This window comes from Rattus norvegicus, chromosome 3, assembly GCF_036323735.1.
Source record: "Rattus norvegicus strain BN/NHsdMcwi chromosome 3, GRCr8, whole genome shotgun sequence".
In the NCBI taxonomy this organism is placed as follows: Eukaryota; Metazoa; Chordata; class Mammalia; order Rodentia; family Muridae; genus Rattus; species Rattus norvegicus.
The window spans coordinates 158,950,653-158,959,706 of record NC_086021.1 but is presented as its reverse complement, the minus strand read 5'-3'; the positions used below and the strand labels follow the sequence as shown (position 1 = coordinate 158,959,706).

Below are 9,054 nucleotides of genomic sequence, written 5' to 3'. Positions count from 1 at the left end.
CTCGACCTGCATTAGACATCACCATGCTATGGGACCCTCTATTGCCAAGGAGGTACAGGAGGCGTACCTGTTGTAGCAGCTACCAGTCCTCCCTGATGTCAGCATGGGATTGGTGTCCCATGAACCAGACAACAATGGAGCAGCATGCCATTGGGCTGCTAAGTATTGCGTTTCTTCTATTGGGCCTTATTCCAGTGGCATCCTGGCTACCAGTTCATTCAGAGCATTGTGAGGTCAACCTAAAACTTACTTCTTCTAGACCCATGGCAACTGGGCTTGTGCTGTAAACTCACATCTTACCCTATTTCTTATATTGGGCTTCTTGATAACAGGCCTAGCACCTGATGGAATGTGTTAGCCATTTCTAAGTTAATGGTATGTTCTTGGGGGCATCATGCACGCATGTAGTGATGTCTGTGTTATGACTGCACTAAAAAAAGCATGCACATTGTATGCTTGGGGTATTAGTATTGTGGCTCAGGTGTCCAAGCCATTCTCCACAGAGTGTCTCATCTGTCGTGGCCTGACCCTTAGCTCCTTAGGACACAGTGCAATATCACAAGAGCCTAAAGCTCTGCCCATGCCCTTCTCAGTGATCTCACAGACATGGTACATAAACTGTTCTGTGTTAGCTACCATGAGCAAGTCAGCAAAGTGATAAAATACTGCAAACACCAAAACATAAAACAAAGAAACAACACCGTTACAGAGAGATATTTCCTCATAAAATCTGTAACTGCTATTTTAGAAGCCAAAAGACATCTATTAAAGTATTGGCACTTGATGTCAACCCCTCCTTTGGATGATAGATCTCTGTGAATCCAAGCCAGCCTTGTCCACATAGTAAAAGTTGCAGGATGGAGAAAGCTATGTAGTGAGAGTCTGATTCAGAAAACAAAACAAAGATCAAAACAAAACAAAAAACAAAAACAAACCAAACAAAAAACAAAAACAAACAAAACAAAAAAAGCGTTACCCTCCTAAAGGATATTGTTTCCTTTCTTTCTAAACATGGATTTCCCTCTAGAATTGTGTCTTCTGTGAACATTTATAGATTTTTTCCCTTCCATGTGATTCTCTGTGTGTTTCCTCTGATCCTTCTCATCCTTTTCACTTTCTCCAAATCTCACTCTTTTGTGAATTTCTCACTATGTTTGGCCTATTTGAAATTTCAAAATATTATAGTCATGAGGATTATACCAAGTGCCCTTATCTGCCTAACACAGAGAACTCTATCTTCTCATCTTTTAACTTTCCTGAACATTGTAGGCCACTTTAATTCCCCCTAGTATAAATTTAAAGATTTGTCACATCCTCTACCCAGGTTCCTGATACTCTAGTTCCTTCTAGAATCAAAAATGGAAGATCCCTCATTTGTCCTCCACAGATCTTGTTGTTACTAGGCAGTATGGATTGGTAGTTGGTTACTACATCCTATTTGTATGACATTTCCTTCCCCCAGGAGCCATGGTGGCACTTATTACCATCTGATACTATAAACACAAAAGAAAATACTCAAAACTGACATCAAATGGGGAAAGATACAGAATTGATAGAACTGGCGTAGAAAGAATTCATTTCATTGACCTCTGACTTTTATGGCTATTCTATCTGAGACTTGAGTTCCCTAATAAAATTTATTTATTTATTTATTTATTTATTTATTTATTTATTTCAATAATAGTGCTTGTATATTTGTGACCCAGTGACTCTGACAGGATGCTCACCTCAAGTTTATTTTCAGTAATCCACAGTAAAATTGGACCTTTTCAAATTCAGTTTTGTGAATCAAAACAAATAGAATTGTATGAAAACTGCTGTGATCAAGAGAAAGAATAGTGCCATTGTCTCAAATAATTCATGCGATGCTCCTTACAGTCACTCCTTATTTGACCCTTCCTCTTTAATTGCCCCACCTTAGTTACTTGCCCCTCCCACTGGTCACCATTCATTTGACAACCTTTTAGCTCTCTTTTTAAGAACACCAGGGTAGAATATCACAGTGTGTAAAAGTTTTACACCTCCTTATTTCTTAATTATCAGAATGCCTTTGAGATTGAATAATTTGTGAATGTTAATGTAGCAATGATGCAGTTGCATGTGAAGGCCAGCGGACAACTTCAAGGCTCTATTTGCCTTTTTTCTTTATAATATCATTAATAATAATGAAGATTATTATTAAGATTTTTATTTATTCACATTGCAAAAGTTGCCCACCTTTTCTGTCCCCTCTCCACAGGTTCTTCATCCATATCCAGCTACCAGATTGTCAATGCGCCAGACTGCAGAATGCCAAGAGTGGTCACCTCACATGTTTATAGAAGACATGACCTCCCAGCATGCCAGAACACACACAGAGAGTGGTAAGGCCTAGGAAACAGACAAGGGAGTACAACCCTGAGACCGTTAAAAATAAAAGCATCCTTAATTTGTGCATGCATGTTTTTAAGATGCAAAAGTTCTGGCTTCCATCAGCTCCCCAAGTTGCCCAAATAGTTTCACAGTAAATCACACTGTGACTCAAAGACACTCGGCAGCAGATTGGAGATCTTGTGTGAATGGTCATACTCAGACAGTCAACTTGATGGTTCTCCATCAACCAATAGGGCTAGAATGGAGTTCCCATTTTGAGGGATGCTGGTGATTCTGCTATTGGTCACGCTGAGTCACTTGGGAGGGATCTGATATTGGGTTTTGTGGTCCCACCAATGCCTAAAGGCTTCTGAAATGTCTCTCTGACTAGAATGCTGGAGAAGGGTGGAATGATTTCTCACACCTTCCCTTTCTCCATTACATGGGTGATTGTTGTATTTTATGCAAAGGAAATTGGTGACAACAATAAACATATTATTGATTATTGAATCATAATGATATTGAGAAATGATTAAAGTGCTGGAAGTATTCAACCATTGTGTGCCCAGCCTTAAGCAGAACATGAATAGCTATCCTTCAATGCTAAGAAGACACCATGGAAAGAGGGAAGAAAGAATATGAGTTACAGGTGATGGGACTAATTGCTGTGAAGCACTGACTTTATGAGAGAATGTGGCCATTAGACTTATCAATCCACCTACATGAGAATAAGGGGTTATTTGTCAGGTTCTATACTGAAAAGTCTTTAACATTCAATGATTGCCACATTCAATGCTGTGCTCTTTCCGAGGGACATGTTTATGTCCTAGTGAATAACCTCCAACCCCAGTCACATAGCAACCCTATTTAAAACTAGTTCATCAAACACACAAAACAAAGAAAGATCTGAAAAGGGGAAGGCTATTCATTGAGAAGAATTGTAGGTTTACCAGGTATTAGAAGCAGTATTAGAAACAATGGGGGAGGGGTGCATGACCAAAATACACCTGTACATATATAAAGGAATACTGATGCCATAATCATATAAAATTGATAGTTATTAAATCAGAATAAAATTACAGATATGTCTTCAGGAAAACAGGGTGGAACAACCAGCATGCTACTTCTGTGGAACCTAAGACAATGGGGTTTATGGTTGGAAATTCATTCTTCTATTATATGGACTCCTGGGCTTTCATAAAAGTTTTCATTTTAATTTCTCTACATCCCTGTTTTACATACTTACAGATACAGGTTAGGACTTACCAATCCAAGTTTACTCCTGAAGTTTTCTATTTCCATTGCTACATCCTGAGTATTCTTTTTGAGCAGAAGAAATAATCTATATAAAAAGACAAAGCAAATAATGTATGTAAATATTTTAAAAATAAAATTTAAAAAAATTAATCTCTACAGGTAAAACCAATGTCTGTGACATTTTAGTCGTGGGAATGGCTCTTGCTATTGATAAAAACTAATTTTCATCCTTGACCCATCACCAGAACCAAGACAGAAAGATCATGAACAATCCTTGACCTTCTCTCCTAGCAATGAAGACATCTTCTGAGACTCTACCATTTCCCTTGTAGGAGTCCTTTCTTTCCTACCAGTAGATGATTCCCAGAGATTGAACTCAAATCATCAGCCTTGGAAACAAGTGTCTTTTCCAGTTCAGCCTTTGAGCAGCCATCTAGCTAAATTTATATACAAAATCTTTCTGTTGTTCTGATACTTTTGCAACTAGTTCAGAATATGTCAAGCAACTTTTGGGTTCACTAATTCCATAAAGAAAACAATAAAAATTCTACTTAGTTATTTAAATTACAATCAATCTCTGTAATATTAAAAAGATTGTGGGGCTGGAGAGATAGAGATTTTTCAGTGGTTAAGAGCAGTGACTTTTCTTCCAGAGGTCCTGAGTTCAATTCCCAGCAACCACATGGTGGCTCACAACCATCTGTAATGGGATCCAATGCCTTCTTCTGGTGTGTCTGAAGACAGCTACAGTATACTCATATGCCTGAAATAAATAAAAAATTTTATAAAAAATATTGTGTCTTAATTATTTGAATAAAATTAGCACCACAATGAAAAGAATGCCAATGTTCATGAAAATCATCAAAAGAATTGCACAGAATTTCCATCAAAATCATCACCTCAGACAGGAGTCTCAGCAAGCCGGACTCAGAAGTAGCCACTGGGACATGAGGTAAAGTCTAGAATGAATCACCAGGAGCAGCTGAACACAGCATCACAGAAGACGCAGTGATGCACTGTGCTAACACTAGGACAGGCCGGTTAGTGCCAAGGGCCGACCACTGTATTTGGGTGTGGGGCAACAGGCTTTCTGTGACCTGAAAGACAGTGAGAATTTCATTAAAGTGAGAGAGATGAACGTGCACTTGCTCTGAATTCCAAACAAAATCAATCAAAGCGCCAGACTCAGTATGAGCACTAGACCCTGAGACTGTCTCCTACAAAAGTAAAAAAGAAGAGTCAGAAGAAGCTGTGTGATAAGGAGAGATTGTATTGGTTTGTGTGTGTTCATGAGCATGTAGGTTTCAGTGCATACATGTGTGTTTCCATGTTGAGAGCTCAGTGGTAAAACTTAGTTGTCATTCCTCACAGACCGTCTACCTTCCTGTGTTCATTTTGTTTTTTGACAATTTCCTAATCAGGGACTGAGGATCACTGATGGAATTAAACTGTCTGTGTGGACATCCGTTTGGAAAAGCTAATGAAACAGTCTACAACATGGAAGCTGTAAGGACCTCACTCCACAGGCAATAACTCACCGAGAGATCACTGAAAGCACGAGAACACAATTTGACTCTGAGTTCCGGCTGTGTGTTTAACCCAGTTTAAACGAACCGTCTAAAAGTCAACCCTCTTTACCAGAACAATTAACACTCAAGCTTCCTTGCATCCATGTAGACAACTTTTATACCCTATGCCAATACATCACTGAAATCTTAAATTGTACGTTGTTCCAAGATCTGCAATAAACTATGTGTGCTGTTTGGGAAATCAGAAAATACCAGCGTTGAAAATACTCTAAAATCTCTCACACGTTTTGAATTCAGTATTTGGTTATTGGTTGATAAATATTGATATTTGCATTACTGCTTTTGGTCTTGGCCAGTTGAAGCCAAGAATTTAATCACATTTTAAACCTCTGTTAAATATTTCAGTAAAGTTTCCCATCATTTTTCATGTGATATTTCTGCGCAGTTCCATTAAAAAAACAAACAGATGCCCTTTTAGTAGAATCAGAGACAAAGAAAGCATAAAAGACAGAAGTCACAACTGAACTCACTCTTGCTTATATATCTCCAAGGGAAAGGACTTTAATTCTGCGTCCTAATGCCACAAGGATGCATTCTAGGTTACTAGGACTTAGTCTCTAAGGTAGTGATGAGTGCAAGATCCATTGTACAGTGATAAGATTACAGGCATTAATCATAACATCACTCTCCTCCTCAAAGCTTACAGGAATTAATGTCAGGCTTCCATGGTTGCGAGGAAAGCACAGTTCCAACTGAACTTTCAACTGGGTTTTCAGAGGAATTATTTCTGTCCAGGAAAAAACAGTAAGCTGTATGCTGCTGTAGATTAAATAGTGCTCTCCTAAAAAAATTCATTGGTGCCCTACCTCCAAAAGCTAGGATTATGACCTTCCTTGAAATTAGATTTGTCTTAGTTACTTCATCATTCATGAAATAAAATGCCTGGCACAACAAAATTAAGAAATCATTTATTTTAACTAACTTTCACAGGGTTTATTCAATATAGGTGGGCCCTTTGTACTTGAGGAGAATGTCTTTCCATTGCAGGAGAGTGTGGGAAGAGGACAGAGGTTCAGAGTACAAAAAAAGAGGACTAACAGTGTCCTCTCCCCCAAAACAATCTCAAATCAAAAACAGCCAAGATCCGTCTCCCACTGAGCAACTCATTGGATTGAGGCTTCACATTTCAAAGTTTCCTTAGTCTCTTCAGACAGCAATACTAGCTAGGGAAGGGACTACTGAGAATTGAAACATGAGTCTGTGGAGACATTTAAGTCTAACAAAAGTAAAGGTCTTAGAAGGCTTAATCATCTTGAGGTCATATGTCTGCAGACACTAAACAATTGATGTTCATGGGAGAAGCAATATTTGCAACAGGAAGAGCAGAAAGGGAGTAAGGGGAAATCAGAAGTAAAGAAAATGCATGCAAAGAGAGAATTGGAAACAATGACTCTACAAACCAAAAGACTGTGGATGGCCATCCAACAGCTGAAGGTAAGTGGTAGCAACCTAGTTTCTAAGAGCATTCTGGCTGAACAACCCAGGCAACTGTTAGGTTTCAAACCCTGAAACATATAACTAAAGTGTCTATTTAAAAGATCAAACTGGCAGCCAGGTTTTCTCTACATCCCTCAGTCATTTGGTCTCTCCTGGCTGGCATGCCTCAGCCCACACCCTAAATTTCCCCAGCCCCAGGGGTTTGTCTTTTCTTCCCTATAAAATAGAAATATGATGTTGGTTAATTGCTTTTTGAAACTTTGTGTCTCCTCATTGCTTCAACTTGTTCCCCTCTTTCCTTCTTCCTCTCCTCAGATGGCTCAGACAGTCTTCTCATGTCTCTTCTAGATTTTTTTCCAGAAGGCACTCCATCTTGGCTATGGTCAACCACATCACTATAATAATTTTTTTCCTCAACATTATTTAGCAGTAGTCATGTTCCTTTTTTCCCCTCAGCTCTTTGATGCTAGACAATAAATTTCTATTTCAAGCCACTGATTTCCTTACTATGCGATGGCAGACTTGGCTACCCACACTTATGGAGACTGGAAACCAACAGGACTGATTGACATTAAGATATGGCAATATCCTTTAGTAAACAACATCTATAAAACATAGGTAACCTACTTCAAAGAGTTCCAAATTATTTGTAAGAAGCAGGAGAACAAAGCTTTGGCTACTTGAAGGGGTAAGCACAGGAGACAGCACTCACTTCACCTGACTAACAGGAAAGTGCCCTGTTGCAGTTAGAGGCAGAAGAAACAAATGAACCTCATCTAATTACAATGTGTACATGTGAGAAATTACTGAAGATAGATTATTTTAAACCAAGTAATCATAGACCCAAAGTTTTGGTATATACAAAGCTGAAAGACCCAGGCAATGGTACTTGTATTATAGTGTACCATTATATAATTGACTATTTCTAATCTTTGTTGTACTTAACCCCTTCTTACCTTTGGCAAGAAGCCCACAGAGCGCAAGGCATGAGATGCCCCCAAAGATCTCCATGGCCAAGAAACAGAAACACCTCCCAAATGTTTTACTCAGAGGCCTTACCTGAACAACTGCTTCACCCGGAGGCGTTCGCTTCCTCGTGCCACTCCCAGTTAACTGCTCCACCCAGAGGCCTTTGCGCCCACGTCCTCGTGCTATCCCCTGATAAATGCTTCACCAGAGACCTTGCACCCTTGGTAGCAGCACAAACAGAAGAGTTCCCGGGACACATTTCTACCAGTCGCCATTGTACTGGAGGCAGTAGCAAAGACTTCTTCCATCAGGACTGACAGAAACACACTCTAGGTGGGCAAAGGGAGCCTTCGTTTTCCCAGCAGAAGATGGGCATTAAGAAAGTGAATTTCTGTAGACCTAAAGTGAGTTAAAATGAATTTCATGTCCTATGAGAAAGGTGTGAGTTTTAAGGTACTGCCGTGAACGAGGTGTGATTGCAGCCCCGGACTTGCAGAAAGGTGCCTTGATATGAAGCTTATGCCGCATCAGAAGCAGCTTTGTATTCCAAGGTCTGGCAGAAGTCCAAGTGTATCAATTGTACAGTGGTTTGGATTCTAGGGAAGAGGGGATTTTTTTCTGTATGATTGAAAGTGAAATACTGGTAATCAAGCAGAGAAAACAAAGTATAAACCTCTTAAGTGTCGCTTAGTAAGTGCAGAGGTAGAGTTAAGTTCCTAAACTCTTGAATTCTGTACAGTCAACACTTTCTTCTGGCATTACCCTGTGGGATTCAGGTTTGAAAGACTCAGCATATTGTTATGGATTACCACCCTAAGCTGACAGATTTGGAATCCTCAGCTATGGTTGGCCTACAAGCACTTGGATAAAGACTGCTGTCACAGCATATTTCCAAAGGCTATGGATTCAGAATCTTGGGCTGACATTGAGGGCTGTCCAGAGAGCATTATATGGGCATGACCACGGGAACTGGCTTGTCCTGCCTGGTTCTCCTTATACACATAAACATAACCTACCTCCAATGAGATTACCACATGCACAGAGCTTTGAGTAAGGCCTTACACCTCCATGGCAGGACCTGGGAAAGCTTACTCATTTGTTTTAGTCTCTCTTATAACCACCAGGCTAGGCTGGCCTCCAGTATCAAAGGTTGGCCTCTCTGATAAGCACTCAGGTCCTAATATCCATTTAGAATTTAATGGCAAGGAGAGCTTATTCTTACGGACATGACAAGGTTACAAAAAGTTCTTGCTGTTTTTCTCTGCATGCAGTAAAACAAATACTGTTTTCCTTTCCCTCAAAGGATAGCAACTTTGGTAAAATTGTCATGATAATATCAGTGGCATTTTCTCTTTTCATGTTATTCTTTTCTTTCAGAGTTGAATGTCCTTATAGGAAAAAGAATCTCTTACATGTCCAATAATCCTTATGATTAGGAGCAAGCATTGGC

General features: G+C 39.5%; 1 long non-coding RNA gene across 16 annotated transcripts in view; it reads right to left on the bottom strand.

Annotated features, from left to right (window-relative positions):
* Positions 1-7,763, bottom strand: part of LOC120101738 (uncharacterized) — a 53,274-nt gene extending 45,511 nt beyond the window's left edge. For 5 of the 16 annotated variants that reach the window (XR_010064975.1, XR_010064965.1, XR_010064962.1 and 2 more), the window contains exons 1-4: positions 7,695-7,763; positions 4,509-4,706; positions 3,619-3,694; positions 2,218-2,370 (exon numbers count right to left, since the gene is read on the bottom strand). This is a non-coding gene — a long non-coding RNA (uncharacterized LOC120101738). Of the gene's footprint in view, positions 1-67; positions 2,371-3,618; positions 3,695-4,508; positions 4,707-7,591 lie in introns of all 16 variants that reach the window. The other 11 variants (XR_010064964.1, XR_010064976.1, XR_010064972.1 and 8 more) reach the window with 9 other exon arrangements.
* Positions 7,764-9,054: the final 1,291 nt, after the last annotated feature.